General features: G+C 34.5%; 1 pseudogene; it reads right to left on the reverse strand.

Annotated features, from left to right (window-relative positions):
* Positions 1 to 8,110: 8,110 nt before the first annotated feature.
* On the reverse strand, positions 8,111 to 8,234 carry LOC122539018 (annotated as a pseudogene).
* Between the last annotated feature and the right edge of the window lie 985 nt (positions 8,235 to 9,219).

Raw genomic sequence — 9,219 nt, forward strand, 5'->3', positions numbered from 1 at the left:
TCATTATAGAGACATTCTATATCATTAAAAGCATAAAACATTCTAAATCATTATAGAGACATTCTATATCATTAAAAGCATTAAACGTTCTAAATCATTCTACATCATATTCAAGAGCATTAAACATTGTAAATCATTCTATATTATTCTATTTCATACACGACCACGACTGTAAGGGAATAAACTCTTCTAAGTTATAAGCGTGTTGATTCCATTACACGGAATCCAATACCGTATAAAATAATTCGTTTTCTTTTTGAATTTGTCGGTATATCACTGGATAAAAATTGCTAAGAAGTAATAAATTTATTATCTGTTTTGCCTGGATTATATTTTAATATACTTAAAACTGCGAAAATATTGCAATTTTTGGCCAAATATTCTCGACATTATTTCAGCGCAAGAGGTTAATTTTGAAATACTCGTAGTTTAATTGAGAGTTGGATAAAATCCGACGTTGATTAGATTTGGTAAAAAATTTACCAAAGAGTAATTGAAAGGTGATATGAAATTGTGAAGTGAGCAATGTCCAAAAATTCCTGTGTAGTGATTTGACGAGTGTTTCTTGAAAAACCATTGTAGACAAATGAGGAGTTTGTATCGAAGAGTAATTTTGCCGTTTTTTTATAGTAAAATCGGAAGCTGACAGATTCGAATTGTTTCCGAATTGCCTTGAGACGAACTAACGGTGTTTATGATGCAATGATATCTAGACGTTATTATACAATTAGTATTTACTAATGTACCTAGATGCTATTGTATTGTACGACTGATATTTACGACGGTACCAGATTGGGCACGGTACGACTCACGGTGGTCGTTAGAATAGGCGAGCCCTTATTGTTATTAACCAAGTAACAATCTCAAGTGAGTTTTGCAGAACATTACGTATCACTCCAAAAAATTTATCCTAAGAATCTTTCAGGTTTTAAAGTAAAGTAACAGTTTTAAAAGTATCCTTATTTTCACACCTATTGCATTATACAAAAATATTCTCAAAAAAAAAATAAACTAATTTGGGATAGTCAAAGTAGAGGCTTTCAGATTGTTGTACGATTTTTTTTCACAAAATTTTAACAATTTAAGATATCGACAATTTTTCATCAAATTTTATGAATAACTATATTTTTCCAATAATTTAATAAATATCTTAGTCACGAATATATTTTTCCAATAATTCAATAAATATTTTAGCCACAAATATTTTTCTCCAATAATTCAAGAAATATCTTAGCCACGATAATAAAAAATTCTTTTCTTAATTCTAATTCTTAATTTTAAAATATTCTTTTTATCTGTCTATGTTTAATACCATTAAAGGCAGCACACAATTCTTATTTCGTTAGCTTTTAGGCGGCTTTAAATGAAGCGAAACATTTGTTTTCCTAAGAAATTTGAATAATCAAATAGTTTGATTTAATATTATTAACACAACTACTGATAATCAAAGTAATCAATTTAGAATTTTTGTTAAAAATTTTATGGATGTAGCACACAGTATATTTTTAGAGATTTAAATAGAATATATATAGAGGTTTTCATAAAATATATAGAGCTATTATTATACTATAAATATATATATTTATATAGGGCTTACAAATAAAAGATTGTGTAATTTATTATATTTTAAAACTTTGAAAATTTTATGTTTCAATTGTTGATAGTTCTAGTGTTAAAATACATTACATATAAAAGAATTTGATAATAAAGATTGTTTAACAATAAAGATTGTTTAACAATATGCATACTTTCGGGCGACAGTGTGTCTATATAAACAAGAAATTGTTATGCCTTGTATTTACGTATTATGTTACTTTATCATAATAATATTGTCCCATAAGTAATGTCGCATTTTCGCAGGTAATGCCTTTTTGTTTCTTCGCGACAGTGCTTTTAATCTATCAAATATAATCGTGTATTAATCACTGACACTTTAAAAGGTTAAAAAATAAGTTTGGATTACATTTTTTGGTTTAATCTCGCTGTGATAATGAGTCACGAGAAGACGTATTTTAATCAATTATATTTTTTATTTCCGAAAGGGAAACAACAAAAAATATTTACGACGTTCATGATTGTAAATGTAAGAATGGTGCAGAGTTGTTGAAGTTGATAATGACCAAATATCGACTCTAATTCAAACTAATTCACAGTATACAGATTGCCGAGAAATTAAAGATATTGAAGCGTACAATGTCATTTGCACGAATTTGGATTTGTTTCCAATATATGATGTTTAGTTTCCGCAATTAACCTCTTGCGCTGGAATAACGTGCCACGCACGTCGAAAATTTTTTGCCCCATTGCAATATTCTCTCAGTTTTAAATATAACCCAGGCAAAACAAATAATAAATTTATTACTTCTCAATAATTTCTATCCAATGACAAGTTCAAAAAGAAAGCGACGAATTATTGTGTACGGTTTGGTCACTCGTTATGGTCCGCAATCAGTTGCCAGCGCAAGTGGTTTAAACCAATTGAAGGCGAATATCGAGGAGAAACGGCCGGGACTGGTCAATAGAAAAAGCGTAATTTTTCACCACGACAAGAGACAGCACGTCTCGTTGTAGATTAATAAAGAATTAAGGAAGTTTAACTGTTAAGTTTTTATCCAGCTGATACCCTTCATTATCATTTATTTAGATTATCACAAAATTCGCTTAATGGCAAAAATTTTGATACTTCGAGGCTTGCAAAGTGTCTTGCATCTTTTTTATCGAAAGGTATAGTGAATTTTGTAAGGAAGGAACTATGCAATTGTCCACACGATAGATAGCCATACAAAATAATGAACAATATAAAATTTTCGGTAAATGGCAAAACAATGTCTCCAGAAAAACTACTCATCGAAAACGAGTATAAAATTTAAATAGACCTAACCCTTTACGACTAATCGCATTCTAGTACAATTCACTGTTGTGCATTCTACTCTTGCGTATCAACGATGAAAGCAACTGTGCCAAGAATTCTACGATCCTGATCCACAACTATTATTGCTGTATCCGTGCAAACGTGATACTATGCGAGTTTACGCACTCCACTCCAGGATACAATTATACCTTGACTTTTCACGTAAAGAAGATGACTTCCTGGTTGGAGCAGTTTTTCAGGAGATTTTCCGAACTCAAATTGCAAGCGTGATCTCGCTGATATCGCCGATACAGATAGAAATAAACGATATTCCTGTCGCGTGAGTTTTCATACGCGTGGCACGCAACAGCTGCAGCGACCTGTGTTGTTCCCTGACCGAAGTACCGTCGCATCGTTCTGAGACGCGAGTCATTGGCATTGTTCGCGCATAAAGGAGTGGGTGGAAAGCCGCGTGCCAAACCGCACCGTTTTCCCCCGTTATCGAATGACAAAAACGCTCGGCAAACGCTCATTAACCGAAGCTGAATGGGAAACGTTAGCAGAACTTCCTGCGATTTACAGGACTCCAGCGAATGGTATTCCTAAAGCGGAAGAAGCGAACTTTGCATTCCTCGAAGCATATAGTGGCAACAGATCGATAATTTTCGGTCTTGTTAATCTATCGAGCGTTAAAATTTACTGCTAGGTTAATTATGATCAGCATTTACCTGTAATTGCGAAACGCACGCGTCTGGTACCAGGATATAACGCAACTCGCACCTGCGCTCGATTTAGCCAAATAGTAAACATCGAACGATTATCTATATATCTTGCCAATATCGATTCTCGAGATAAAGGAAACTTATTCGTCGAGTTTACGAGCGTAACGCGTGCATATAACCAGCAACTATGCATATACGCAACCAACGCGCGGACCGATCTCGAATTAACTTCGAATACCTGCGGCGTGGCTTAATTTACTGTCGTTTTACAATCTCTCGCGACTTCTGTATGCACCATGGTGTATTAAACACGACCGCGGGATTTTTCCGGAAGCTGGATCTATGAGATCCGAGTGTCGCGACCCCGCAAGGTCGTTTCGGAATATCTTGGATAACGGTGGACTGCTGTTCTTTATTCCGCGTTTTTCTTCTTTATTTTATCATCTCGCTGTTAGACACCGTATTCATCCTGTCTCGTATTTGGGAATTTACAATCGAAAAAGAGATTCTTTCAATAAAAAGGGAAAAGAAGTGAAATGAAAATAATTATAGAGAAAATGACCGTCGGATATTCGAATGGAAATCAATGGCACACGTTCGGGTGCGCAGCTACCGTATAATTTATTAGTTTCTCGCGTGGACAGCGAAATATTTCAAAAAAATTCTGGTCTCAGAGTTAACTGTACTCGTTCATAGCTAGTTGTACAGCCGGTGGCAGGTGGAAGTGATATCGCTCTTATGAGATCCGGTACCATTTTTGCCAACTACTTCCTGGACAGTTTTAATTAAGATTTCAGTAGACTGGACCGTCCCCTACATTTACACACGTAGATAAAAAAATTCTCACTTGACACTTGTCTAATTAAAGTACCGGTTTATTTAACCTTCAAACAGTTTTCTTCAATTTATTAACAGTAAGACGCTTCAGTTTTGTCGCACCCTCAACTCCTTGCAACTCGTTCGCGGACCATAACGAGTGACCGAACCGTATACAATAACTCGTCGCTTTCTTTTTCTTTTGAACTCGTCGGTATGATATCACTGGATAGAAATAATTAAGAAGTAATAAATCTCTCATTTGTTGTGTCATTTGTTTGTTTTGCCTGAGTTAAATAAATATACTTGAAACTGAGAAATGAGACAAAGAATTCTTGACATGCGCGGCACGTCATTCCGGCGCAGGAGGTTAAGTACATTTTTTAGCGAAATTGTATTTTCTCGTGTTGTTAAAAGATTTCTTTAATTTCAAGGAAAATGTTGTTTTTGTATGCTTGGTATCTCGTTCGCGTGTTAATTCCTCAAAACATTCGAATCTTTCTTTTGATTAAAACTAAAAACGGAATTAAGACAAAAAATTTGGTGTCGATGTTCTAAATTTTTGTCTACGGCAATTCTTTGCTTTATCAAGCGACAAGAAATTACGTAAGCAGAATTCAAATCTCCAAAGTAGAAACTGTTGCTTCCGAAAGTCATTTCATAATCTTAATTCTTTCCGACAAATACATGCAAAGAAGTACTTACTTCGTTCGCTTGGTTACTGTTATCTGCGGCATAGCAACCAGCTCTGTCCACGTTTGTCACGTTCCTGTTAATCGTGGTTGTTTCAAATATCTTAACTGGGTATGTTAACAATCAGTTTTCCGTTGATCGACGTCGTGTACGTGAAATTATATAATAGTACGGCATTCCTCTGCTCCGAAACGATGGTTTCTTCTCGAGCCACGTACGGATATTTACGCTCATCGAGCAGAGAAAACGTATGATTAGAGGAGCGATACGTAGCTAAAGTATCTAGATCTGTGTACAGAAACACGCAGTAATGATGAAAAAGAAAAGAAAAGATCGAAACGCGAAAAACGCGGCAGAAGACGGTCGAATTTGCCACTGATGGATCACAACGCCGATTACGATAAATAACCATACTAGTTTCTTTTTTATTAATGTGCAATGTTACGATGAATCGAATAATCTGTTGTCGAATGATTTCTAAAGTATAGAGAAGAACATAATTCCAGCAACTTTTATCTTTTACGGAGAAACAACTTTAATTAATCACTTATACAGGGTGTCCATAAAGTCTGTGTACAAGTTTAAGAATTGAACAAAGGCAAATGAAAAGATAGATAAGTAAAAATTATTACAAAATAAGACGTATATATTTAAGTTCTTTTTTTTTTTTTTTTTTGCTTCATTTAATACACCTTTATATCGCCATTATTAGTTGCACGAAACACATCAAGACGGTATTCGATTTCTTACACGATCCATGTTTTCCTCAGATGTTCTTGGTCGTTCACTCCTCCCTTTATCGAATACTGTCCCTGGCTCGATAAATTTCTTGTGCCATGCACGAATTGATGGACGGTGGATCTCTTCCATACTTAGGTTTGAAGTTTCGCTGAGTCTGCAGATCCGATTTGGTTTCAATAAACCATGATACGAACTGTACCTTCTCTTAAGGAGTAGCCATTTTGTAAGGAATTAATTTAACAGTATCTTATTCATTAACAAGGTAGAACTTGAAGTGCAATGTGATAAAACCCTTGATAACCACTGAATACATGGAACAAATCTGATGAAGATATCTCATCAATTGTTTTTGTAATAAATTTTTGAAGTTATATAGAGATTTTATGGACACACACATGGGATTATGTTAAAGATAATGTGTATCGAACAAAGGTACGGAACATCACTAATCTAAAGCAGAGGATGATTGATGCCATTGCCACCATTGATGAGAGTGAACATGGCTATAGTGAACATGGCAAGAAATCGAGTACCGTCTTGATGTGCTTCGTGCAACTAATGGTGTCATATATAGAGGGGTGATAAATATGGCAAAAAAAATTTAAGTATATAAGTCTCATTTTGTAATAATTTCCATTTATCTTTCTTTTCATTTGCCTTTCTAATCAATTTTAGAAATTGTAAAGAGACTTTATGGACACCCTATATATTATCAAAATCGTATTATATTTGATTTTTAAACCGACACGCGTGTGTACACATTTTTTTTTTTTATTCTCTTTAAAATTTTCTCGCTTGCCTTGATAATTATCAAACAAATCTTTGTCCAACTTATCAGTTAGTTTAAAAATGCAGTTATTGGTAACTGGTAATTTGTAACTTGTAAAACTTCATTAATGATATTAGTTCAATTAGTATTTAGACGAAGGAAAGGAAGAAAAAAAAGACTGGTCATTCACGTGAAGTCGAATATTCATTAACATATCAAAAGTAGGATTTTCGTGCATTAAATATTAAAAAGAACAAAGCCAGAGTAGTGCAAGACGTGTCATGGGCAAACTTGTTTCGTAGGATAGCCGTTCGTAAGAATCACATGCTCTCAAATTCGCGAGAAAATGCGTGGACAGATCGTGACGAGCAAGTATAACAAGATTAGGCGTTAGTCGCACCTCCGCGAGTAATGTTTCTTCAGAAATGTCGTTTCGTATTGGATTTTGTTCGCTGTACGTATGCTTGGGTAAACCACTTGAAATACTGAATCGCAATTTGACATACGTACAAACTTGGGCAGTAATCAATCATTTCTGTAATCAATTATTATTTAATAGTAATCGTAGTAATCGTAATCGTCAATCAATTAAAAATTGTTAAAATTAATCAATTAATCAATCTTGATTAATTTTTGTAATTTGTAATCATTAATTGGTAATTTTTCATTAAGTGGTTAATTTATATTTTATTACAATCTGTAACGTGTTATTTCTTCACATTGCCATAACACGTTTGAACATGTTAATTACGTGTTAATCACGTGTTAAGGCTTGTGTTATTCAATACAGGTAGATGTTTTTATTAAACCGCTTGCAGTTTGAGTAGCAGATTAAGGCCAGCGAGAATATTTACACGTGCATAGTAGTATCTGTTGAATTGTTGAATTTAGAATAATTTGTTAAAATTTACAATTCTTTGTCATATTTTTGATATAAGAATCATGTGGAGTGCGTATCATGACGAAGAATCTCAAAATTTTGATCATTCGACAAGTTTATCATTCAAGTTACCCAGTTCATTTTTATGAAATCAAACAGAAGATCGTGTTAATAAAGAATAGTCCATTTAATTTAATTTGTTCTTAATTTTAACGTTACACAAGTGTAATGATAAAATTTTCTAAACTTTTATACAATTTCTTTTAATTTTTTCATTTCATTCACTCGTTTCACTATTTGAACTTTCTTCTGTTTCTCACTATGCGATCGTTTAAGAATGATAATCGAGAGAAATAATGTTTAACGAATGAGGAATTTGCAGTGGAACGACAAACATATTCTACTAATTTTTTATTTTACTTGAAAGTATCCTTTCTTTTCTAAAATATTTATAAAAAGTTCGAGTCAGCCGCATTTGTGTTCGAATGTACATACATAGTTGAAAGCATTTCTTCGAAATATTTAAAGGACTTATTAATATTTAACATAAAGTTATTTTAAAATTCGGATAAAATAATTGTTCATAAGCAATCTAAAGTAGCTTCCAATTATTAAGAAAAAAAGAAAAAAAAAGAAAAAACCAGCATCACACGGTGTTCCCAAGCGGTCACCCATCTAAGTACTACACCACCCGTGCCCAGCACTGCTTAACTTTCGTGATCGGACGAGGACGAGTTTATTCAGTCCGGTATGGACATTGGTTGAGAATTGTGCCTTATTATCCGAGTTTTATGTATCTTCTAATTTAATTTATTTTTAATTTTAATGTTGTATAAGTATTGTTCGGCCTTATCCAACACAAAGGAGGCGAGGTTCGCACCGCGAAGGACAAACTCATCGAGCCAGGGAAAGCAATTTTACAATTTCTAATTTCTCGACGGCAGGGATCTCCCGTGACCATATTTTATGTCCTTCGTTACCTTGCATCTTCTATTGTAGTCACACCGGACTACCAATTCCAAGGTCCGTCATGCTCGACACTCAATTTTAAGGCTTGAAGAAGAACTTTATCGCAACTTTTTTACGACATCCATAAATGCAAATTCATAAATCCATATTGCGAGGGACACATCTTGGGACCGTTAGGAAGTGCAAATACTACGTTCTGGGACTGACCTCACTCACATCTGGAAGCAACTACATACCTAACTAAGCAACTAACTAACATACTTCCTAACATAGAATCCAGCTATATAAGACCAACGTACAAGAAAAAACGACAGCAGAGTGAGTAGAGTCAATCAGTGGAGTTCGAGGAGTCGAGTCGAGTCGAGTCGACAGCAGACAGGAGCTGAGTTAGTTCAAGAGTTACATCACGAGTTCAGTTGAATTAGAGTCAGAGTGAGTGATAATAGTGAAGTGCTGCAGTGCCAGCCCTAGTTCCCTTCAACACACAACGAGGAAAAAGAAGAACACAAACCCAAAACGGACGTGGAAAAAACAGACACACGGCCTGCGGCCAAAAGAAAGGCCACGGAATATGTGCTCCATCCCATAACACTAAGGAAGAGATCACCCTCACCATCAAAACAGGGCCAATCGAAATAACAAACATAGGTATGGAAACAAAACCTAATATCCCTACACAAAATAGATTCAGCATATTCGCTGACTGCATATTGCAAGATACCGACCGAGCCAACACAGAACAAACAAACGAAGATCTTAACACTCAACCGGAAATTCC

The sequence above is a fragment of the Frieseomelitta varia genome, unplaced genomic scaffold, assembly GCF_011392965.1.
Source record: "Frieseomelitta varia isolate USP_RPSP 00005682 unplaced genomic scaffold, Fvar_1.2 scaffold_1877, whole genome shotgun sequence".
Classification (NCBI taxonomy): Eukaryota; Metazoa; Arthropoda; class Insecta; order Hymenoptera; family Apidae; genus Frieseomelitta; species Frieseomelitta varia.